This window comes from Lepidochelys olivacea (assembly GCF_965140295.1).
Source record: "Lepidochelys olivacea isolate rLepOli2 genome assembly, chromosome: 10".
Classification (NCBI taxonomy): Eukaryota; Metazoa; Chordata; order Testudines; family Cheloniidae; genus Lepidochelys; species Lepidochelys olivacea.
In genome coordinates, this window is record NC_140420.1 from 49,649,771 (window position 1) to 49,676,094 (window position 26,324).

Sequence of the window (26,324 nt, forward strand, 5' to 3'; positions counted from 1 at the left end):
ACCCTGGCAGCGCCAGTCAGCACTGCTAACAAAGCCGCTTAAAAGTCTGGTTGGTGGAGCAGTGTGGCTAAGGCAGGCTCCCTGCCTGCCCTGGCTCCACATGGCTCCCAGAAGCAGCTCGTATGTCCAGCTCCTAGGCACAGGGGCAGCCATGGAGCTCCACGTGCTGCCCTCATCCCAAGCACTGGCTCCACAGCTCCCATTGGTCGGGGGCCATGGCCAATGGGAGCTGTAGGATGGCATCTGCGGGCATGAGCAGTGCAGAGAGCCCCCTGTACCTAAGAGCCAGACGTATCAGCTGCTTCCAGGAGCCGCCTGAGATAAGCGCTGCTTGGCTGGAGCCTGCACCATGAACCTCCTCCCACACCCCAACCTCCTGTCCCAACCCTGAGCTTCCTCCCTCACCCTAACTCCCTCCCAGAGCCCACACCCCCTCCCACACCTGAACCCGTTGGCCCCAGCCCTGAGGCCCCTCCCACACCCAAACTCCCTTCTAGAGCCTCCACCCCAGAACCCACACCCCAGCTGGAACCCACACCCCGTCCTGTATCTGAACCTCTCAGCCCCAGCCCTGAGTCCCCTCCTGCACCTCAAAACCCTCAACCCTGGCCCCACCCAGAGCCCGCACCCCTTCCCACATCACAGCTCTCTGCCCTAGCCCAGAGCCCCCTTCTGCGCCCTGAACCCCTCATTTCTGGCCCCACCCTGGAGCCTGCAGCCGAACTCCTGCCCCAGCCCTGTGAAAATGAGTGAGGGTGGGAAAGAGCGAGCGACTGGGGGTGGGGGTGGAGTAAGTGGGGGCCGGGCCTCAGAAAAGGGGTGGGGCAGGGTAAGTGTGTTCAATTTTGTGTGATTAGAAAGTTGGCAACCCTAAGTAGGTATCATCATAAGCCTAGCAGTTGCGGAGAGTGTCATGAGGGGAAAAAGAAGAGGAGATGAATTAATAGCAGTATGGTTGATGATAGAGAGTAGGGTTATATGTGTGATGTCAGCAAATGCTCCCAACAAGACACACCTCTGGAAAAGAAGGAAAGCTTTAGAAATGAGCTGGCAGAGTTGGTGGTATAGTTAAAGAGTAGGTCTGTCAATTAATTGCAGTTTTAATTGCATGATTAAACAATAATAAAATACCAACTTAAATGTATTATATTTTTGAATGTTTTTCTACTTTTTTTTAAATATATTGATTTTAATCACAAAACAGAATACAAAATATACAGTGCTCATTTTATATTATTTTTAATTATAAATATTTGCATTCTAAAAGAGATTAAAAACTAGTATTTTTCAATTTGCCTCATAAAATTACTGTAGTGTGATCTCTTTATTGTGAAAGTACAACTTACAAATGTAGAAATTTTTTTTTACATAACTGCGCTCAAAAATAAAACAATGTAAAACTTTAAAGCCTACAAGTTGAAGCTTGAAGGGGCATACAAATATTTAACATATCTGGCACATAAATATCTTGCAACACTGGCTACAACAGTGCCATGCGTACACCTGGTCTCACTTTCTGGTGTCGTAAATAAGAACCGGGCAGCATTATCTCCCATAAATGTAAACAAACTTGTTTGTCTCAGTGATTGGCTGAATAAGAAATAGGACCGAGTGGACTTGTATGAGGTGAATTGAAAAATACTATTTCTTTTTATCTTTTTTACAGTGCAAGTATTTGTAATAAAAAATAAAATAAAATGAGCACTATATGCTTTGTATTCCTGTGTTGTAACTGAAATAAATATATTTGAAAATATAGAAAAACATCCAAAAATATTTATAATAAACTTAAATTGGTATTCTATTATTGTTTAACAGTTCTGTTAAAGCTGTGATTTAATTGCTATAAGTGCTGGAAGACAGAATACTGGGCTAGATGGACCATTGGTTTGACCCAGTATTGCCATTCTTATGTTCAAAGGGTGTGCCCAGAGAGACCAGAAGGGTTATGAGGTGCAGTTAGATAACTATGAGACCTGGCAAAAAGTTGGAACTAGAAATGATAGGAAATCACCAGTCATAGAGGGACAGTTAGTGTTCTACAGACAAATTTTGGTAACTTTCCCTTTGATATTTTGATACTCAGCAGCTCAACTTTAAATAGCAGTTTTTTGATGCACAAAATCTTTCCTACTGAAATCACAATTTTGGGCTTCAATTTTCATGTTTCAGTTCCCATTTCATATCTTCCACACACTATCCAATTCTGCAACCATTACTTTCATTAGCAGTGTCCCATTGGCTGTGCAACTACAACAGGACTTCAACAGAACCTTGGCTTTCATTTAAAACCAAGTAATTTTCTAGACCTTGTGGTTGTGGAGGGAAAGCTTGAAAATGTGAGCCGAGAGCACTGTAAAAGGTCAAAAGACAGAAGACAAATCTCACCCCCCCACACACACACACACTTATGGGGTTTTTTTTTTTAAAAATTCATGATTTTAAAGTCAAACTTATGATTTTTGGGGTGGAGCTGTGCCTCATGTTTTTGTCTTTTCGTTTTTTAACATGTAGGGTTTGCAAGACTGCTATTTTCAACTTTGCCTCCATCTCCTCTGCTTTGACACACACAGGCATTGTGACCTTCTCATCTGAGAACAGGATGAGATGTCAAGAGCACCGAAGTATCAGTTCCTGTTTTGACAATGATAGTGTTCTCCTGTGGCTTTGGAAAAGTCACTTAATATTGTCACCTCAATAACTCCATCTGTAAAATAGTGATAAAATTTTCCACATACATTTCACAAGTAATACTTAATGTTCGTATAACAGTCTGACAATTAAAAGCGCTAAATAAGTGCTAAGTATGCTATATTTATTAAATAAATTTATTAGCTTCTGTAAATTCCTCCTGCCTCTTTCCATTTTGTCTGCTGATTATTTCCTCTCCTTGGACATAAGGTAGGATTCTACAAATGTTAAATCCAAAACTCCCTTTGTTGCTTAATTCTGTTTTGGCTTTTTCTCCTCACAAGATGAGCATGCTTTAGTCTTTCTCCTCTTTAAAACCATCACTTATCCTTGACCTCACTTGACTCCAACTACTATCTCTTCCCTCTTTCATCCAAAAGCTCACTGAATGCACTGTCTACAATCACTTTCTGGAGTTCCTCTCCTCCAGTTCCATTCTAGAACCTCTCCAGTCTGGCTTCCACTCTGTGTGCTACACTGACACCACATTGCCAAAGTCTCTAATTACCTCCTACCTAAAGATCAGAACCAATACTCTACCTTTCTCCTTGACTTGTCAGCTGTCTTGTTGCAAGACTGGGGTTCGGACTTCATCTTCCTCTCTGAGTTTATAGCAGGTGCATGTGAACAAAAGACAGGCAGCACCAGTGCATTTAGGATCCCCAAAAGAAGTTCATAATTAGAGAGTACTTAGTGTTCCAGCTGCACCACCTGAAGAACCATTACTGGTTTGTGTACCCAGAATTGGAAATTACTGCATTCCCCTATTAGAAGAGTTGGGGGGAGATCAAGAAAGGAACTGAGAGGAGAAAATGATCCCTTTACACCACCCCAGGAATCTTCCATGTTCAACAGTTGTCTGACTGATGAAACTTGTTTTTAAGTACCTTCACGCTTGGGAGTCCATAAACACAAACATATTTTCTCTAATCTTGTCTGGTTTGTAGCAGGGGAAGGAGCGGTCCAGCTTTCCTGATTAGGCACTGCATTTTATATAGTGTATAGGCAAGTGAAAATGAAATAGTAATGCATAGACACACATTTGGAAGCAAACAGTAGTTCAAACGAACTATTAATAAGTAGATTAGTTAATTTACTAGGTTAATCTGTGGTCTGTTTTTTAAAAATATACATTTAAATGAATACTGTATCTCTGTACACCTGATAATACCAATTGTGTAGAACTGTTTTTCCTAAATTTAGTTCTGTGGTATAAATTACCCCAAAAAAAGTTTAAAAATTTGTTCACAATTTATAACTCAAACTTAGTAAAAATATTTCAAAATTAAGTGTTTTGGCTGTGTTTTTGTTTTTGTGTTTTTGGTAATGGAAAAATTAAATATTACAATGATCTGATTTGTCTGATAAAACGAAGGCCTGTGCATGATTAAGCAGCCTTCAGAAAGGAAACTAAAGCAAATTAGAAAACCATAAAGCAACAACTGCCCAAGTGCTATTCTTATTCTTGGTTGTCATTTGATACTAGGGTGTAGTATGGGGAGAGTTGTATAGCCCTATCCAAAAATCTGTTCAGGCCTTACACCTCGGAAAGAGAAGCCAATTCCAAATGAATAAGATTAAGTGGAGGTCTCCATTCAAGTATTCATTGCAGAATATGAAAGACACGGAGGGTGCAAGGGGAAGGGAAAATGTATCAGATCATATTTGAAACTTATTTAAGCTACAGCAGAGTTACCATTTCATCTTTCTTTTGCAGAAAACATTGCTGTCTGATCTGTAGTTGCAAGGAAAAGGGGGTGAAAAGAAGAAGGAAATCTGTCTTGGATAAATTGGAAGTGCTTTGAATTTGCAAAGGGATTTAGTGCCAGCTGCTACAGAAGGTTTCACAAAGCCACTTTTGGCACCGAAATGGATGAAATGCTTCAGACCTAAATGGTAACCTTAATTCTTCCATCATTTTATTTCTCTGGTGTAGCCCCTAAGCTAACTTGTACAGATTTTAAAGGATTTTTTTCTTAAACCAGTTCGGTTTAAATATAGTAATCTTACAACAGCTAAATTCTGGATAAATCTGTAATTTTACAACTTGCATGTATTCCAATGAAGTTTGCAGTTTTAGCTTTTATATCTGTTTAAGGCCTTGTCTACACTACGAAATTAGGTTGAATTTATAGAAGTCGGTTTTGTAGAAAGCGTTTTTATACAGTCGATTGTGTGTCCCCACACAAATGCTCTAAGTGCGTGTAGTCACCGGAGTGTGTCCACAGTGTCGAGGCAACTGTCGACTTCCGGAGTGTTGCACTGTGCGCAGTCTCCGCCACCCATTTGAATTCTGGGTAGAAATCCCAATGCCTGATGGGGCTAAAACATTGTCGTAGATGGTTCTGGGTACATTTTGTCAGGCCCCCCCTTCCCTCCCTCCCTCCATGAAAGCAAGGGCAGACAATCGTTTTGCGCCTTTTTTCTTGAGTTACCTGTGCAGACGCCATACCACGGCAAGCATGGAGCCCGCTCAGTTAGCCATCACTGTATGTCTCCTGGGTGCTGGCAGACACGGTACTGCATTGCTACACAGCAGCAGTTTATTGCCTTTTGGCAGCAGGCAGTGCAGTATGATTGGTAGCCATCATCAACGTAGTCCAGGGTGCTCTTTTAACTGACCTCGATGAGGTCGGGGCGCCTGGGCAAACATGGGAGTGACGCAGCCAGGTCATTTCCCTTTTAAGTTTCATCTCATGGCGATTCAGTCCTACCGGCAGTGCACTCTCTTTTAATCAGCAGCCAGCTGAAGATGATGGCCAGCAGTCATACTGCACCGTCTTCTCCCGAGCACCCAGGAGATGACGATGGCTAGCGGTCGTACTGCACGGTCTGCTGCCGGCAAGATGTATAAAGATAGATGAAATGGATCAAAACAAGAAATAGACCAGATTTGTTTTGTATTCATTTTCTCCTCCCTCCCTCCATGAAATCAACGGCCTGCTAAACCCAGTTTTGAGTTCTATCCTTGAGGTTTTGAGTTCTATCCTTGAGGGGGCCATTCTGTTTCTCACAAAGCCACCCCCTGTAAGCCAACCCTGTTAGCCATGTGGGCAGTCGCCCCTCCCTCCACCAGAGCAAAGGCAAACAATCGTTTTGCACCCTTTTCCCTGGATTGCCCGAGCAGGAGCAGAAGCCAGAGCACAGCAAGCATGGAGCCCATTCAGCTCACCACAGCAGTTATGGCCATTGTAAATACCTCACGCATTATCGTGCAGTGTATGCAGAACCAGTACCTGAAAAACCAGGTGAGGAGGCGACGGCAGCACGGTGATGAGGACACGAACACACTTTTCTCTAAAACTGCGTTCCCCCGCAATTCGGAGATCATGGTGTAATGGGGCAGGCTCATGCCATGGAACGCTGATTCTGGGCCCGGGAAACAAGCACAGAGTGGTGGGACTGCATAGTGTTGCAGGTCTGGGATGATTCCCAGTGGCTCCGAAACTTTCGCATGCAGAAGGGCACTTTCATGGAACTTCGTGACTTGCTTTCCCCTGCCCTGAAGCACAAGAATACCAAGATGAGAGCAGCCCTCACAGTTCACAAGCGAGTGGCAATACCCTGTGGAAGCTTGCAACGCCAGACAGCAACCGGTCCGTCGGTAATCAATTTAGAGTGGGCAAATCTACTGTGGGGGTTGCTGTTTTGCAAGTAGCCAGCACAATCATTGAGCTGCTGCTATCAAAGTAGTGACTCTGGGAAATGTGCAGGTCATAGTGGATGGCTTTGCTGCAGTGGGATTCCATAACTGTGGTGGGGCTATAGATGGAATGCATATCCCTATCTTGGGACCGGACCACCAGGGCAGCCAGTACATAAACCGCAAGGGGTACTTTTCAATGGTGCTGCAAGCACTGGTGGATCACAAGGGACATTTCACCAACATTAACGTGGGATGGCCGGGAAAGGTTAATGACACTCACATCTTCAGGAGCGCTGGTCTGTTTAAATGGCTGCAGGAAGGGATTTACTTCCCAGACCAGAAAATAACTGTTGGGGATGTTGAAATGCCTATAGTTATCCTTGGGGACCCAGCCTACCCCTTAATGCCCTGGCTCATGAAGCCGTACACAGGCACCCTGGATAGTAGTCAGGAGCTGTTCAACTATAGGCCGAGCAAGTGCAGAATGGTGGTAGAGTGTGCATTTGGACATTTAAAATGTCACTGGCGCAGTTTACTGACTCGCTCAGACCTCCGCAAAACCAATATTCCCATTGTTATTGCTGCTTGCTGTGTGTTCCACAATCTCCGTGAAAGTAAGGGGGAGACATTTATGGTGGGGTGGGAGGTTGATGCAAATCACCTGGCCGCTGAATACGCGCAGCCAGACACCGAGGCAGTTAGAAGAGCACAGCAGGAAGCGGTACGCATCAGAGAAGCTTTGAAAACCAGTTTCATGACTGGCCAGGGTAATGTGTGACACTTCTGTTTGTTTCTCCTTGATGAAAACCCACCCCCTTGGTTGACTCTAATTCCCTGTAAGCCACCCGCCCTCAATCACAGCTTGCTTGCAAAGGAAATAAAGTCACTATCATTTAAAAAACATGTATTCTTTATTAATTGATTATAAAAATAGGGAAATAACTCGCAGTATAGCCCGGGTGGGTGTGGTAGGAGGGAAGGAAAAGGCCACTTTCAAACTTGTTGAATGCCAGCCTTCTGTTGCTTGGGCTGTCCACTGGAGTGTAGTGGTTGGGTTCCCGGAGCCTCCCACCCCGCATTCTTGGGCGTCTGGGTGAGGAGGCTATGGAACTTGGGGAGGAGGGAGGGTGGTTAAACAGGGGCTGCAGCGGCAGTCTGTGATCTTGCTGTCGTTCATGAACCTCCACCAGACGCCGGAGCATGCCCGTTTGATCCCGCAGCAGCCCCAGCATTGCCTCATACCTCCTCTTCCTGCCGCCACCTCTCCTCATGTTTATCGGCCACCGTCCTGTACTCTGCTGTTGTGTCCCTCCACACAACTCTGTCAGTGCCGGACGACTGCATGAGCTCAGAGAACATGTCCTCGCGCATGTGGTTTTTTTTGCTGCCTTATCTGAGATAGCCTTTGGGACGGAGGAGGGAGGCGTGAAACATTTGCAGCTGCTGGAGTTAAAAAAGGGAGTGAAGTATTTAAAAAGATACATTTTACAGAACAATGGCTATATTCTTTCACGATGAACAACACTATTCACATTACATAGCACATGTGATTTTGGTACAAGGTCGCATTTTGTATTGAGTGCCTGCAGCTTTGGTGTTAGAGATCACACAAGCAGAGCTGGGCAAGAGAATTTGGCTTGCAGGCGGCCATGGTAAGCCATAGTCTTTCAGCTTCTGCAGCCTTTATAACAGCAGCCCCCTCCTTTCCCATACCAAGCAAAGCCCGTTGAGTTGGCCATTTAGTTCTGCAGTTTTCCTGTTAACATGCAGCAGCAGAAACCAAACTAACCCCCTCCCCTCATCCAATCGCTTTTCCTCTCCCCCTCCGCCTGGCTGGTATCAGGGAAGATCCCTGCTAGCCAAACGTGAACAGCTCAGCTCCAATGGCCCCCGCCCCCCACCGCATGGCCAACTGCGGGGTGGATTTCTTTTCAGCCACAGGCAAATGGCCCAGCAGGAATGGGCACCACTGAATGTCCCCTTAATCAAATTCCCCTATTTCAACCAGGTTACCATGAATGATATCACTCTCCTGAGGATAACTCAGAGAGATAAAGAACGGATGTTGCTTGAATGCCAGCAAACACCAGGACCATACGCTGCCAAGCTTTTTCATGCAATGATACCAGATTACTTGCTACTAGCATGGCGTGGTAAAGTGTCCTACCATGGAGGACGGAATAAGGCTGCTCTCCCCAGAAACCTTCTGCAAAGGCTTTTAGAGTACCTCCAGGAGAGCTTCATGTAGATGTCCCTGGAGGATTTCCGCTCCATCCCCAGACAAGTTGACAGACTTTTCCAGTAGCTGTACTGGCCACGAATGCATCCCAAGTCCTCAGGGCTACTTAATCATTAAAAAACGCTTGCTTTTATAACATGTATTATATTTTAAAAGGTACACTCACCAGAGGTCCCTTCTCTGGCTTCGTTGGGTTGGGAGGGTATTTCAGTCAGGGTGATAAAAAGATCCTGGCTGTCGGGGAGAACGGTGTGCTGTGTGCTCTCCTCAAGCTCGTCCTCCTCCTCCTCATCTTCCCCGTCCGCAAAATCCTCAGGCATGGTGGAGAGTACCCCATCATCGGAGTCCACGGACAGGGGTAGGGTAGTGATGGCGACGACACACACCTCCCACCCTCAAGAATTGCATGCAGCTCAGTATAGAAGCGGCATGTCTGGGGCTCTGTCCCAGAGCGTCCGTTTGATTCTTTGGTTTTTTGGTATGCTTGTCTGAGCTCCTTAAGTTTCATGCAGCACTGTGTTGCGTCCCTGATGTAGCCTCTGTCCCTCAGGCCTCTGAGATTTTTTTGAAATGTTTTGTCATTTCGTCTTCTGGAACGTAGTTCTGATAGCACGAATTTCTCTCCCAATACAGCAAACAGATCCAGTACCTCCCGTTCAGTCCATGCTGGAGCTCTTTTTCGATTCTGGGACTGCATGGTCACCTGTGCTAATGAGCTCGCCTGGCCAAACAGGAAATGAGATTCAAAAGTTCCCGGGGCTTTTCCTGTACACCTGGCCAGAGCATCCGAGTTCAGAGTGCTGTCCAGAGCAGTCACAATGGTGCACTGTGGGATAGCTCCCGGAGGCCAATACCTTCTAATTGCGTCCACACTAACCCTAATTTGAACGGTGATGTCGATTTCAGCGCTAATCCCCTCGTTGGGGAGGAGTACAGAAATCGGGTTTAAGAGCCCTTTATGTCGAAAAATGGCTTCGTTGTGTGGATGGGTGCAGGGTTAATTTGGTTTTAACGCTGCTAAATCCAATATAAACTCATAGTGTAGACCAGGCCCAAGTTTGTGGCTTATAAAAAAACCCATTTTTTTGCTCATTTTTCTTCCTCCTTTGGAATAGGAAAATGAAGATAAAGACTTGATCTTATCCTGTAAGTAACTATGGCTTTCTACTAACTACATCTAATGAAAAGACTGTATAATAGTAGCCACATGTGCATTTTTTGTTCCTATTTCCATTTATTTCACTAATAACTCTTTAAGACTCTTTCAATAACACAGTCCAAAAAACATGGAAGCTATGGAAAGGAATATGAACACACTGTATTTTTCTCTCTTCACCTCCTGTTTTCCCCTCCTCACCCTGTTTCATTGTAATTTTCTTTCCCTCTCCCTTCTTTCCCCAATTTGAGCATCACCTCCTATGATAAGTCCTCCCTCTTATTATCTCCTTTCCTTCTTGTTCCTTTCCATTTGACTTCCTATCTTTTTTTATCCTGTTCTTCCTGCTTTCACTCCTTGTCTCTCATTGTTACACTTGATGTATCTAAAATATGCCTAAAATATTAACTATGATTACAGCTGTCTCAAAGACTACTTTATATCAAACATATGTGCTGGACAATAATACAAAAACATAATAAGATTGTCTCTTAAATGTTATTCCAATACAGATAAAATTCTAAATGTAGTTCTTTGGAGGAAGAAGAACTTGGCTGTTTGTGTTCGTAAACAGTTCTCAAATATCTTCCAATCACTGCCCTCCTTCAGTCATATGAACAGACAATTTGTACATTTCAGAAAATGTACAAAGAATATTTTCATTTTTCTATTAACATTGGGAGGATTATCTTTTGGCTTTCCTATTCCCATTAGTCATGCACAGGTATTAGCTTTTTTGTGAATCTTTAGTTATTTGTTGTGGTGTCCTAAAGTATACAAAGCAAGGTTGAAGTTGTAGAGGGAGTCTGGAGTACAGGGCCTGGTGCAAGATCTGAGGCCTGAACCAGAAGTTGTGAACAAAAGTCACACCATGTATTAAAGTAGATGCTTACAATTTCACTATTTAGTACGTGAACTTGGCAAAGTTGTTACTTGTGTACTAGGCACAATTTACATAAATATATTCCAGCTAGTACAGATACACCCCCATCTAGTACAAGATAAGATGGTCTGATAAAATAATGAATAGGGATGTTTTTTCAAAGATATAAGCAACAAGGAGAGGTAACAAAAAGATGTAATGATTTACATAAGGTGGCGTGTAAGTAGTGTATGTTAAGTTGTTTGTCTCAGCCTATAAAAGTTGGGATACTTTGCGTTAATTCTTTGTTTGGTCAAGGGGGCAGTGGAAAGTTCCACCACTGACTGAGCCGTTCCTTGCCACAGGGCAGTCATATTAGTGTACCTGTAACCACAAAGCCAGGGCTCTAGGACTGTGTCTTGAGGGCAATAAACCTGGCCAAGTGTCTTTGTTAATGAGCTGTGCCTGTGGTCTTTCTTTGAGTAACATCGAAGTCTGCTGAACTCACATGCTGCTCTGTCTAGTAATAACATTGAAGCTTCAAGGACAGAAGTGCCTAAGCAGTGCTACTGAGGCGACAACATTTCAGCCTCCAGCACTTACTTAATCACACTGGGTAATACTATCAAGGTCTGCTGAACCAACTATCTGTGCAGTATTGGGAAAGCACACAGAAAGAACCCACAAATATGCAAGGCAACTGACATTAGAAGTATTTATAGAATTCACAGTATGGCAAATTCTTGCAGAAACTGCTGTTTACAGTTAATAAATATATAAGCAGAGCATGAGAAATCTGATTATCTCACATCTTCTCTAACTCTTTTCACAAATGGACTGACGCTACTAACTTATTATACTGGACGCCACCAAACAGCTGGCATATTGTAATGTCTTTATCTCTGTCAAACTGGGTGAGTTTTGAACCAGGGACCAAAAAGTGAAAGTCTTTCAATTTTCCAAGGTAATGTGAAAAAGACAACCTCATCTTAGGTTTCTCAGATGATCCCTCTCCTTCTTGGAGCTTTTATTCGGTTCTCAAAGCCTTGTGCAGACCTTCTTTTGAACAGCTTAGTATTATTCCCATTCCATATTGTCCTGAAGAGTGACTTTTTTTTTTTAGTGGCAGTCATCTCAACCCAGGTTAGCTTTGCTTTCCTGCTCATACTTCCTTATTTTGGTCATTCACCCAGAATAAAGTCATCCATAATGTATGGCTTGTCTGTGCTGGGGATTTTGCACCAGTGTGGCTACACTGATGTACAGTTGCACTATTCCACTATAAAGTGATTTGGACCGATTTAACCTGGTTTGAAAGGAAGATACGGGTGCGGTTAAATATTCATAGTGCAATAAATGCTTTTTATTTGCACAGGACCCTAGAAGTTAGAGTGTCCCTCCTTTTTCTGTTCTGTTTTTTTTAAGGGGAAAAGATCTACTAGAATCTCATTTTGATTCCAATAGACTAATTGGAACCTGCATTTCTGAGTCTTACAAAGATTGTTGTGCTCCCTTGCCTAGTCAGACACAGGTGCTCACTGCACCCATGCATCATTCATTGGCTGAGTGAGTTGAAACTGCAGTGGGAGAGTTTGCAGGGTTGCCACAGTGCAGTCTCTTCATACTTTCTCTGAATTTTGTAGTTTAAGGCCTTGTCTACATGGTGCGTTAGTCTGCATCAGTGGAGTGTAAAATCTAATGTGCAGCAGCATGTCATACACTAAGTAGCCCATGTAGACCCTGCTAGTGCAGGTTTAAAGTTCCCGAGTGCATGTTAATGTAGTACTTTTTGAAACTGGACTACATTAATATTCACTGTGGAACTTTGTGTGCCAGTGGGGTTTATACTAACCAGTTAGTGTACGTGAACTGGTGCTTATTGGAATGTACACCCCACGGGTGTGGACTCATGTACTTCATAGACAAGCCCAGAGGGTGGGATTTTTCAAAAATCCTTCACATTAATTGTAATTGTTTCCATTGAAATTAATGGTAAAGCTCCCTTTGGTGACGGAGAACAAGAATTAGCCAGCGCTGTCCACTTTGGAAAATTCCACAGTAAATTTAATGGCTTTGACCAAATGATGCATCGGCCCAGCAGTTCACAGAGGCCTTTCCCTAACTGGTTTCCTTTGTTTGTTAAAAAAGTTCTCTAGTTCAGAACTTGGATGTATGTATGTATTTGTTTATTTTGAAAAGTAGGAGAGCCTCTTGGAGTCCATGAGTCTGTGACTGTCTTTGAACTCCCTTCCAAAATGTGTACTTTATATTTTGTGTATGATGTTCCCATTGGTCTGCACATATGCTAACTGTCGCTCAGAAAGGAATAAGGTGTAAGTCATTTCTCCTTTTAATGGAAAGAATTTTTTTTAAAAAATATTTCCTGTCCTTTCCCCATCTGGTGCCTCAGCTCCTCTTTCTTTTTGCCTCTTCTCTTTTTGCAGATCTTTATAAAGGTTAACTTTTGTTTAACTTGCACTTCTAAAAAGAGCAAGATGAGAAACCAGTTCAACTTTTAATACCCTCATTACCCAAAGTGTAGAACTATGGCAAATTAGAGTGCTTATTAATTTTGGAAGCCATATTAAAATATAGTATGTCCCCAAAAATATCAGAGTGGGAGGTTATGATAATGTAAATCACAAGCCCACATGTATTTTCCTCTTAAAAAAAGAAAAAAGGACCACACTGACATGTTTTATTGAGCAAGAGAGCATGTGAATGCAAACTTGAGTCTGTAACTGAAGGTATGTCAGAGTAACAAAATAAAGGACTTGAAGCATTCTAGCCATCAGAGGAGCCTATTTCTTTGTTGTGCCATTGCTGCCTGCAGTTCAACCATTGTATTTCAGGTTGCAGTGGGGGAGGTTTAGGTTGGATATTAGGAAAAACTTTTTCACTCGGAGGGTGGTGAAACACTGGAATGCGTTACCTAGGGAGGTGGTGGAATCTCCTTCCTTAGAAGTTTTTAAGGTCAGGCTTGACAAAGCCCTGGCTGAGATGATTTAATTGGCGATGGGTCCTGCTTTTGAGCAGGGGGTTGGACTAGATGACCTCCTGAGGTCCCTTCCAACCCTGATATTCTATGATTCTATGATTTTAAGCTTGCATTGTGTAGGCATTTAAAAATGCATTTGATTGTGAAGGACTTTAGCTGGGGGAAAAATCATTCTGGTAGCTTGTATCTGCACGCAAATTAGGTTTTTCTTTACTAAAAAAAGTTAATAACTGTGGTGGTGGAACAAGACTAGCCAGAGGATGCATTGTGAGAGCATTGTCTCTTGGCTCAGGAAGACCCTACCAGGCTGTATAAAGAGGGATTGTATTGGCTCAGGAAGTGCTGGATGAAGCTGCATGGGAGGCGATCTCTCTTGAGTAGAGAAGAGCCAGGGGTTGCCGTTTGGAGAGGTTCCCTCTCAGCTAGACAGACTCTGGGCTGACTTTGGTGGGACGTGCCTAAGGATGCCACATGGGCAAATTCTTTCCCTATTTGAGAACAGCTGGAGGATGTTGTATGGGCGGGTTCTCTTGGCTCAGGGAACATGTTGTATGGGAGGGTTCTCTCTCGGCTTGAGAAAACATTTTTTCCGCTTGAAGTCACTGAGTAAAATCTAAATGACTAATAAAGCTTCTAAATTAATGTTCAATCGGTTAGAATAATAAAAGTTAATTTATCATCAGGAAGGAAGACCAGAATAAGGGAAAATGATCTATTAAGAGGAGGAAAACCACCACCTTCTCAGTAACAAAGAAAGGTTGTAGATCGCTGGGCAACGCCTTTTTTGGACAAACTGATTTGTTCTCCATCTACGCAATTATATATCCATGGAGATAGCCATTTTGCAAGTATTAGCAATCCTAGATGCACAAACCTTTTTTTCTCTTTTGTCCCAGGGATGCTCTCCTCTGTATATATTGAAGATTAACCATTTGACACCTATGTATTATGTGAATCCTCATACAGAAGTGTTGGTTTGTGAACATGAGAGGAAACTGCCATAGATTCCTGCAGTGCATTTTTCTCCTGGAAACAACCCCAGCTTTTGTTTCCTCTCTTTACTTGGCAATAGAATGAGGAAGGAACACATAAAACATGCTGGTGCTGAAGCAGAATCTGATTTGACCGAAAAAGCTTTTTTAAAATATTTACTGTGTGTGTGTATATATATGTGTGTGTGTATATATAGTTCTGTTTTTATGTGGAGGATCGTTGGTGGCCTTACAGTAGACTTTTTTCAGGATAAGAAGGAACAGTCATAGCTACTTGTCAGACCTTTCTTTTTCTCTCTTTTTCTCTTTCTCTCATGATTTTACATTTACATGGCATCTTCAATCTCAGTGGAACTGCTATATAAGACAATAAGATTAATTGCAAAGCTGCATAATGGAAGTTGAGTTTAAGGAGGAATTTGCGGAGGAGAGCAGGGTACGTGCTTGGTGAAGAAGAGATAAGAGGCTATTTCGGCCATAAATGGTGCTGTGCTATGAAAGAAAAGCCAGAAGACCCTTTTGTTTATTTCTGAAATACAGTCCATGTTAGGGTCTTAATAGGAGACAGTTCTGTGAAAGTGTGCAAACCACCATGCTGTGACACTTCAGGAGAAGGAAGGGAGAATACAGCATAACTTTTTTTTTTTCTTACATTATCTGAAAATTTTAGAAGTCATATAGGCTGACCTTTACAATAGCCTACTTATTTTATGCACCAGCATGTCTGACATCCGCTCAATTCATAAGTAGCAATTCCTAAGTTGCAGAAAAGGAAAGGTTATTACCAGTGCATAAAAAATAAATAAAACTAGGAACCCTGTGTAAAATGTGATTGTGGCTTCATTAGTAGCAACATAATGTCCTTTTTAAAATTTCCTGCATAATTGTACTCTAGATTTAAGATTACATTTTAAAATATAGTTTCTAGCCCTACAGTTGTGAGGAAAACCTTCAAAATATGAAACAAATGTCAACCAATGCAATGATGTTCTACTTGAATCTGCAGACAGAAACAGTAGCTTTTAGATGTATGAAATGCCTAATTCATCTGAATGGGATGTTGGCTGTGAAGTCTAATGTTAATTACACCTCTACCCCGATATAACACTACCCGATATAACATGAATTCGGAGATAACGCTGTAAAGCAGTGCTCCTGGGGAGGAGGGGGTTGCGCACTCCGATGGATTAAAGCAAATTCGATATAACGCAGTTTTACCTATAACGCGGTAAGATTTTTTGGCTCCCAAGGAGAGTGTTATATCAAGGTGGAGGTGTATTTAGCAGTTAACATTTTAGCAGAAACATCAAGCAAACGTGCTACTTCATCATTAGATGCAGTGGTAGATATTGTCATGGGGTATAATAGTTAGTTGTTGTCAAGGTTGTTTGGGTGGGAAATTAGGAATTCAACTTCTCCTCCCCCCGCCTCCCAAATGTACTGTCCCCTCCATCCTTTCTTCAAAAGATAGAAGGAAAAAGGAGATGCTTTTTTCCCCTAGTATTGAAAGCTTCTAAAGTCCATTGACTTCTGGTGGCTTTTAAATAGTTTTTTGTTTTGCTTTTTTTAAATACAAATAACTACTTTTTGGATGGTGTTGAAAAAATGTGTGCATTTCCCTTTACACTTCAATATATATCCACAACAGCCTTAATTTCTTGGTTTATATCCAATTCTGCCACATTCTAAATATTGTTTTAACATAGAAAAAAAAGATTAATTTTTTTAACCTCAATGGTCGAAATCAAGAATTTTTTACATCTTTTATCTGAAGAGTAGTTGAACAGATTGAATTCAAATTTTGTTTTTGGAAAAAAAAGTCATTAGTATGAGCTGAGACCTTGATTGCCGGTTTTCCGCCCTAAACAGACTTTTCCAGCTGAGATATAAACTCCTGAAGAATGTGATTCATAAATGGAAACATTGTCAGATCAAGTCATAACAAAAAGGAAATATTTAGAAAGGGTACTATTATAAATTGTATTCATTTCCACAGTGGGCTATTAATTCTTTCTCTGGCTTGCTCTGTGACCTAGCCATTATTTCGTTTTTATGCTGAATATATGAAAACTGCCCTCTCACAGTTGTGTTAAATATCATATCATATAGCATATGTATGCTCATAAGGAGAAAGAGATAAGGAGAAAGATGGTGATTCCTTTCTTTTAAATCCATGCAGATGAAATGGCTGCCTCTGAAAATGTAACTTAAAATCAGCAGGACAGACATTGGCAAGACAAAATGGAAAAAGCCTTTCATAGATTTTGTAGGGTTCAAAACATGTAGTATTGCTGTGCTAGCCAAAGGCCGCTGTGTTTTACATCCAGATTGTGCTATGCTGCTGCATATCAAACCAACGAGTTTATTTTTTGTGATAAGACAGTAGTCTTTATGTCCTCAACTAGTGATTTAAATTTCACTGTTCACTTGGGGGGAAACACTGGTTTTTATTTTCAAAAGTTGGTTGATCTTCTCTTTGTTCCAAAAAAAAGAAAAAAAATTGAAAAGAGGATAGTAGAACTAAATTCATAATAATAATAAATACTTCTTGCCTGTGAACAGCTGGATTGAACACGGAGTCAGACTTCCCAAAAGTACACCACAACAGACCCTTCGGCACCCACATTCTTGTTGCAACCATTGCTAGCTTTGAGTGTCTCTCTGAAATTGCAATTCAGCACAACAGAATAAATACAAATTCCACAATAATCTTCAATTCTCACCCTGTTTAATAGTCTCAGTGACTTTTTGGTTGTACATTTTCTGAGGTTTTATAGCTCATTAGAAGTAATAAATTAGCACTGTGTGCATTAAGCAAGACTTCATAAACTTGGTAAGGATGAATGAGGAAACAACCCACTAGTTTTTTGGTTTTGTTTTGTTTTTTTAATGTGTATTCTCTGCAGTTTGCCTGCTGCACCTTCCTGCCTGGGCTTTTTAATCATGTGATACTTGCCAATATTTTGGGAAGAGATTCCAGAAAACAATATATAGTTAATGAGTATTAAGGATTTGGAAGGCGCTTACGTATATTAAGTTGTCATGGGATAAGAGGGAAGATCCTTTCATAGATTGAGAACTAGTTAAAAGACAGGGAACAAAGGGTAGGAAAATAGCAAATTTTCAGAATGGAGAGGGATAACTAGTGGTGTTCCCCAAGGGTCAGTCCCAGGATCAATCATATTCAACTTATTCATAAATGATCTAGAGAAAGGGGTAAACAGTCAGGTGGCAAAGTTTGCAGACGATACTAAACTGCTCAAGATAATTAAGACCAAAGCAGACTGTGAAGAACTTCAAAAAGATCTCACAAAACTAAGTGATTGGGCAACAAAATGGCAAATGAAATTTAATATGGATAAATGTAAAGTAATGCACATTGGAAAAAATAACCCCAACTATACATACAATATGATGGGGGTTAATTTAGCTACAACTAATCAGGAAAGAGATCTTGGAGTCATCATGTATAGTTCTGTGAAGACGTCCACAGAGTGTGCAGCAGCAGTCAAAAAAGCGAACAGGATATTAGGAATCATTAAAAACGGGATAGAGAATAAGGCGGAGAATATCTTACTGCCCTTCTATAAATCCATGGTATGCCCACATCTTGAATACTGCATACAGATGTGGTCTCATATCAAAAAAGATATACTGGCATTAGAAAAGGTTCAGAGAAGGGTAACTAAAATGATTAGGGCTTTGGAACGGGTCCCATATGAGGAGAAATTAAAGAGACTGGGACTTTTCAGCTTGGAAAAGAGGAGACTAAGGGGGGATATGATAAAGGTATATAAAATCATGAGTGGTGTGGAGAAAGTAAATAAGGAAAAGTTATTTACTTGTTCCCCTAATATAAGAACTAGGGGCCACCAAATGAAATTAATAGGCAGCAGGTTTAAAACAAATAAAAGGAAGTTCTTCTTCACACAGCGCACAGTCAACCTGTGGAACTCCTTGCCTGAGGAGGTTGTGAAGGCTAGGACTATAAAAGGATTTAAAAGAGAACTAGATAAATTCATGGAGGTTAAGTCCATTAATGGCTATTAGCCAGGATGGTTACGGAATGGTGTCCCTAGCCTCCGTTTGTCAGAGGGTGGAGATGGATGGCAAGAGAGAGATCACTGAATCATTACCTGTTAGATTCACTCCTTCTGGGGCACCTGGCATTGGCCACTGTCATCAGACAGGATACTGGGCTGGATGGACCTTTGGTCTGACCTAGTATGGCCATTCTTATGTTCTTATGGAAGGACGAATATGTCATCAGAACATTGTGTGAATAGGTTTGAGTCAGAGTTCTACGTACTAAAGAAGTCCAGATTGTTAAATGACGGTTGTTTCGGATAACCTTTATCTTCCTAAAACCTGTAAAAAATCATTTTAAAAAGGGATGTCGTCATGAACCTTACTTAGAAATTATTTCCATAACTTCCTGATTTTAAGGAAGAATATTGTGTTCTGTAGCAATAAGGACATGCCAGCTAGAAATGGTACAAAATCTGTGCTTAAAAGCAATTGGTGGTCTCTGTTGAAGACCACAATCCTGAAATAGGAGATAGAGGCAAAGGTATCTCTTGGGTTTTCCTTTTAGAAGGAAGGCTTAACTACCATTTGATCCAAATTAATGATCTTTTATGTATTTTCTTTGAATGGCCATCTATTCCTAATATTTCTCTCCGTCCCCACCACATCCCCAAGGAATCAGACTAGTATAATTCCAAGGTTGGCAACTTAGAAATTTTATAAGGACAGAAAAGCTTCCCATTTTTCTCTCACAATAGACTTTTTTAGTGATCAGCTAGCAGGTATATGAATAGTTAGAGCTCCTAAGCCTTGGGTTTTTGTTTGTTTTTTATATATTTTTATACATTACATACATTTTTATACATTTTTGTTTGTTTTTTATACATTCGTCCTTCTTTAATACCGATTGTATTAAACCTGGAATACTAAACCTTGTTTACTTTCATTTTTAAAGAAGAATTTTGTTTGATATTGATTAGATTTTACTTCTTTCAAGCTGAATTTCATTCTTCCCCAACCTCCTATTACATAGTGTGGTATTGGCAAGGGATGCATTTCCAGGGAAAAAACTGTTCAACCCTTACTTCAGATGCCGCTAATTAAGAGAATCATTGATAGATTTGAGGCCTGAAAAAGGTATTTTCCCTCCCCCAACACTACAGCAAACAGCAGTGATTTTGTATAAAGCATGAGAATGACTGTGTTATGGAAAAAAATGTTGTGTATGCAGTTGTCATAGAAACATGTTATCCAGACGTACAAAACAGAGCTGCAGCCTACAGTGTGTCTGCTGTTTTCAGACACCAGTTGTAAATCAGAGAGGTTATATTAACTCCCTTCTTCTCCCAATTATGAAATGGCATTTAGGAAGTTATATAAAACATGCCTCTGGTTTGGCATGTTTGCTAATATTAAAAGGAAAGTGAGAGAACAGGAAGCTGTCGTTTCTAAAAATGATGTTGAGGAGGAGAAGTAAAATAGAACTGCCAAGCATTGCCTTAACACAAACGTCATTGTAACCAAGATACTTTCAACAATATTGTGCAGCCTTTTTCATAATGAAGTGATCTAGTTATCTTTCTGAAATCATTAAATTACTTCAGAAACTTTAGACACAGTAGAACTTTCTGATTGGTTGTCAGTGTTCTGTAAGGACTTGTGCCTGATTTCCCTCCCCTCCCCCCCATTTTTATGCATATACTGCATTTCATACTAGCAGTAAGGCACAGCAAGTATGCATTTCTGGAAAATTATTACACTTTTATTACATGGCTATAGTCCGTCAACTTTTTATCTCGTGCATTATGACCTGAGCTAATAGAAATATCTGAGAAAAAAATAGATGAATTTTGACGATCTATGGATTTCCTGTGGTTTTCTCCAGAATGCAAGTTATCATTTGAGTTTGAATTTTTCTTATTGTCAAGGGTATTTTTACAATTTAATCTATCTTTTTGAATATATAATGAGACAGAAACAATAGAACCAACTGAGATTTTATCTTTGCCCATTCATTTTAATGGCATCCTAATGGTGATAACGTCAATACTAACATTAGTACCTAGATACTTAGAGCACTTTACAGATGGATGAATAGATAATTGTTAATCAGTTTAATTTGTGATCATGCCAGTTGATTTACTACTTCGCACATTTTATCAATCTCTGATATGTGGGTATTTCCTAAAATTGTACAATGTTCTATTAAATTATTTTCATATTCTGATAATAAAGACATTTAGTGAAATCTTTCAAGTTAAGATCAAAAGTTGTGTTTACCATTTCATCAGTGTTGAAATTCTATGATGATAGAGCTGGCTATTCCAATTATCATGAGGTTTAGTAAATAGTCTATAAACTCAGCCCACTAACAGAAAAGTAGAGAGAGAGAGAGAGTGTGTGTATGTATAAATATTATTGGAATTAACTTGCTATTTAGTATTTAAATGGGTAAGGAATGGTGTCTATTAAAGTACAAAGCAAGCAGAAAATCCGTCACAGAAATTCTTTAGATTTTTAGATTATCAGCTTCCCCGCACGGATTTTTCTGGAGAAATTATTGGTGATATTCTCTACAGTTTTATAACACTACCCAGGTTCTGGCTGTAATTACTTAGAAATGCACTGCTTGTTGTGTCTTATCATTTCCGTAACCATTGCTAAAACTTTTCTTACCAGTTTTAAAGAAAAATTATATTTGCTTGATGCAGACATTCTGAAATAAACCTGAAGGAAAGCTTTGAGAGCTGCCACTTAATATAAACTGTTGACAAACTTTTCCTCTTGTCAGTGCAGCATGAGATCATTGCATGGGGAGACCCGAAAGTCATAAGCATTGAAGCTGTCTAGGAATTCAGTTTCTAGTTGTGCCCTTTTTCAAGAAGCGAGAAAAAGGAACAACTTGCCTTATTAGTATGTTCTTCCTCTTTTATACATGTTGCTTGGAATTTGCTGCTGTTCTTGTTAACATCTAAGACTATGTCTGCCCAGCACACTATGCCCAGGTTTAGTGGGACCCAGGCTTGTGGACTCATTTGTCCAACCCTGCGTTTGAGTGTCCACACTTCAATGGAAACTCAGGCTTCATAACTGTGCTGGCACATCCATATTGCACTACCCAGACCCATGTCACAGCTTCAGCTTCTATGGGCATGTACTATCATACCGAAGGGTTCCTAGCAGCCTCACCAGCTGAAGCCCTCAGGAGCTTTCTCCATAGTGGGTTGTGGGAGAACTGTCTGTCAGCCCTGTGGGAGTTGACCAGAAGTGTGTTGGGTGGGCTTAATCTGCGAACCCATCCAGCTGAGCCATTTTGTGTCTGCACACTATCCGCAGCCAGAGCCAATATGGATTTATATATTTTGGGACACAGGAGGATGCTGGTCCACAGCAAGATGCTGGTGGACATTTCATTAGCAGTTTTTGAACTGCTGAAGGCATATTAACATGCCAGCTGTGAGTCAGCTGATGCTGCTCATGCCTGTTGTTGCCATAGCCGCCGATTTCCCCCCTGTACAATGAAGCAGGAATACAAACAGACTGATGGGCTCATATCATCGTGTGGATTAGAGATGACCAGCAGTGGGTCCAGAACTTTTGCAAGAAGAAGCAGGCTTTCCTGGTGGCCTGTGCACCAGCTTGCCCCTATCCACCAGAGTCCAGATGCTCTCATGATGGTGGCCAGGCCAATCCAGAAGTATGTTCCTATTGCCATTTGGAAGTTGGCTACCCTAGACTGTTATATGTCCATGGCTAACCAGTTTGGCATTGGCAAATCAACTGCGGGGATTGTTGTGGCAGAGGTTTCTGAGGCAAACAGGATTGCGATTTACCAAATGGTTTTGGGCACAATAAATGTTCCTGAAATAATTGCTGGTTTTCAGAGAATGGCCCCTCCCCCGCTGTCTCCCCTCCTCTGGAGGTATGCTGCTGCGCGGGCAGCACAGCTTGCACCCGCCCACCTTCCAGGCTTTCCAATAATCCTGTCCTGCCGCTCTGAGCAGCAGGGTAAAGGGGCGGGGGGAGGAGGGGTTGGATATGGGGCAGGAGGTCCCAGGGGGCAGTCAGGAGACAGGGGGTGGTTGGATGGGGTGGGGGGGGACAAGGAGCAGGGGGGGTTGGATGGGTGGGGGGTTCAGAGGGGAGCAGTCAGGGGGTGGAAAGTGGGAGGGGGCAGATAGGGGGTAGGGGCCAGGCTGTTTGGGGGGCACAGCCTTCCCTACCCCACCCTTCATACCGTTTCACAATCCCGATGTGGCCCTCGGGCCAAAAAGTTTGCCCATCCCTGGTTTAGGAGGACATACCCCAGTTCATAGTAAGGAAAGAGTGCATAGCAGAAATTTGCTAAATCAGTTCTATATATTTTCATAGATTTGTATGTCTTTTGAGGATGCATCTTAATATTCAAAATGTCATCTCATGAATGAAATTAAGTGTAACAACTGAATCCAAGAGGAGCAGGATGGGTGCACAAATCACAGCTCAGGGGGATTAAGCCCAAGAACAGGATAGTTCTGCCACTTCTGCTGTAAACAAGATAAACCTTAGAAATTTAGAGAACAAAAAGACCTATTACAGATATCATGTCCAGTCCCTTAACAGTGTAAGATGATACCCCTATACATACATACTAAAATACTTAGAAGTTTGTGAATTTGAAATAAGTGTATAGAAGATTCCATTCTCGGGTGATGGCATGTCACTATTTTTTCCCATGCAATATTAACAAATTAGTACTCTTGATTTCCAAACATTCTGAATTAAATGTGCTGAGTGTCTGTTATTTATAATAATATTTCCAGAGCCCACTAGTTTACTCAATAATTTAATCTTTTTGCAAAGCAGTCTTTTTTTTCTTGGGGTAACTTTATGTAAAATGGTGAAAAGTACAAAAATAGTCTTCCAACTGGCATGCTTTTGTAAAAAATAAGTTGGGCAAATAAACATTTAGTTTCAGAACCTATCAGGTTATTAATACAACTTTGGATATGCATAACTTTAAGGATTGGACTGAGTGGATTTATATTTGTGCAAGGAACATGAAGGCTTACTCTAATTTTTGAACTGTTAAGCATTATCAATGAGCTGTGTGAAAACTATTTTTTCTAATGTTGAAATGGTATGTCAATAGAGTAGAATAAGAGGTAATCCTTGTCTAAAAATTATCCTTTGTACCACTGATATGATGTAAAGATTTTTTTTTTAACTGGTAATATTGTACATTATTATTCATGTCACCATTTGGTACAAAAATTAACCTAGAGCATGTGAATGGTATTGATATTTACATATACTTGGTGTCTGCAACTGTGCCACAGTCAGTATTTGGTTATTGATCCAAATATCACTAAAAAGAGAACTGTCTCCAGCTGTTTCTAATTAGGGCTGGATTGTTTCATGTGTTCTGAACAATTTCTTTTTATTCATGGAATCTATAGTTTTCCAATTTTTCTCACTTTCTGTAACATACAAGCAGTAATATATTTCTCAGATAACTAGAGTTAGAGCAAACAGAAATATATTGTGAGGTCGGTGTTATTAACATCCTTCTTAACTCTGACTTTGCCTTATGCATATTTCCATCTCTGATACAGAAGTAACAACCTAGAAAAATGTTCTTTCAGATGGATTAGAATAAATGGAGAATCTTAAAACAGCACAGTGGGTTCTATAAAATCTGATATCTAGACTCTGTAAATCTTTGTTCCTAATGAGGGACACCACCACCCGATAGAGGGAAAGGAACTTCTGATGGCAAATCAGGGATATATATGGCTCTAGCGGTTGTTGAATACTCAATAAAATAGCAGTAGCCCTTGGATACAATGCTAGAAATGCAATATATCAAATCCAGAATAATTCTCCTCTCCCTCCCCCCCCCTTTTTTTTTTTTCTGCACCACTGAACTTCTAACACTAGGATTTTGGTACATGCAGCTATGGGTGTCTTAACTTCAGAAAGTCAGCTCAGCTGGCTATTCTCCATTCAGTATCTAAGTTGCCATTACCTGCTATGCCCTGTGCAGCTTATCAACCTTTTCTTCCAAATCACCACCAAGGTTATCAAATTTTCACATTACTGCATCTCTTGCAATAAATTTGTTAGTCTTTGGGTATACTCCTAGGGGAATTATGTGCCACTGTGTATGTGCAGAATTTGTGTCCCCTGCAGAATTCTTTGCTTCCCTGCAGAAAAATAACTTTCTAACAGGGAAGCAAAGGGAAACCCCAAAAGCGGTCATGCGACCCTCCCCAACAGTAATGTTTCACGTGCCCAGGACAGCCAGCAGAGAGATAAATCACTGTGTGGCAGTGGGTGGGACTGGGGAAGGCCTGGCTGGTAGCTCCTATCCTGGGCAGGGCTCAGCTGCTAGTCCCAGCTGTGTTGGGGAGGACAGGCCGGGGCTGTGTTAGACCCACTCCCAGATTTCTCCCCTACCTGTAGGAAGCTCTGTAAACTCTTCCCCTTCTCCCCTCCCACTCCCAGCTGCACTTCTTGCATCCATTGCTCCTCAGCTGCTGGGGAAGGATCTCTGTACAGGGAGCTGCTCCACTGTCCACCCAACCCCCTCATACCACTGAGCCTCAACCCCCCATACACACACCCAAAACCCCCCTTGACAAGCCCCACTCTCCCTGCACCACCCTGATGAGCTATCTGGATCCCCACCATACCAAGCCTCACTCCATCAGCATCTGGACCTTCCCACTAAGCCCCCCACTCCCAGATCCCCCTGCTGAGCCCCAACCACCTTCACCTGGACCCCCTTGCAGAGTCCCATTACAGTTGCACCCAGAACCCCCTAACAAGCCCTTGTCCATCCAGATCTCCCCCGCACACACACACACCCCACAGCAGCTGGATCTGCACCCAGATTGCTCCACACAGAACCCTCTCACCCACACCTGGATCCCTCCACACTAAGTCCCTGTCTTACTGAGCCTGCCTACCCACACCTAGTGCACCTGGCACAGAGGTGCAGGGCCCTCGGTTGTTTCTGGGACAGATCCACTCCTTGCGCTGTGTCAGGATTGGGTGCAGCCTCACCACCGAGTCTGTGACCCGGAGGGGAGCTATACAGTGATTTCCCACCTCTGTGCAGTGTGACAAAGTCAGGCTGGACGGCTGCAGGAAGATCCTGGAAGGCTGATATATTAGCCCTACAATGTTAAAGGTCCTTTTGCCTACAAGCTGAGAAGGAGTTACCTCAGGTCAATTATGGACACCTGAATCCAATTAAAGACTGCCTGAGGCCTTTAAAAACCCCTCCTCTGGGGAGAGCACGAGAGGGACAAGCTGCTGCCAGGCTAGTGGCAACAGGCTGTTCCTGGGTGAGAGTCTGTGCTCCTTCCCATAGGGGAAGTAGCCAAACCTGAGTGCCTGCCCGGGGAAGGACTGACACCCCATGGCAACCAACCAGATGACACCCTGCACTAGTGAGGGGGGCAGTGAAAGGTACCCCCCTGGGTTTTTGTTTGATTGTTTCCTTTTGTTTGGTGGAGGATCATCTCTAAGGCCGACCCTCAGGTCTACCCTGAAAATATGACCAACGGAGCACAGAAGGGGGAAGGCAAACCCTGTCTGAGTGGGGCTGATTACCCTAGGCCTGCCATCACCAGAGGGGGCAATGCTAAATCTGGCGAAAGAAAAGAGGTGCCTTGCCACAGCAGCCAGTGGCCTGTGCTCCCCGATGCCATGCTGGAGCCTACACATT

At 42.0% G+C, this 26,324-nt stretch overlaps 1 protein-coding gene across 7 annotated transcripts in view; it reads left to right on the forward strand.

The window, feature by feature from the left end:
* Nucleotides 1-26,324, forward strand: part of PEAK1 (pseudopodium enriched atypical kinase 1) — a gene marked incomplete at its 3' end in the record, with an annotated part of 215,074 nt that overhangs the window by 98,381 nt on the left and 90,369 nt on the right. For 6 of the 7 annotated variants that reach the window (XM_084641715.1, XM_084641721.1, XM_084641714.1 and 3 more), the window contains one exon: nt 4,409-4,587. The exons of the other annotated variant lie outside the window; for it this stretch is intronic. The remainder of the gene's footprint in view (nt 1-4,408; nt 4,588-26,324) is intronic. 7 annotated transcript variants of the gene reach the window in all.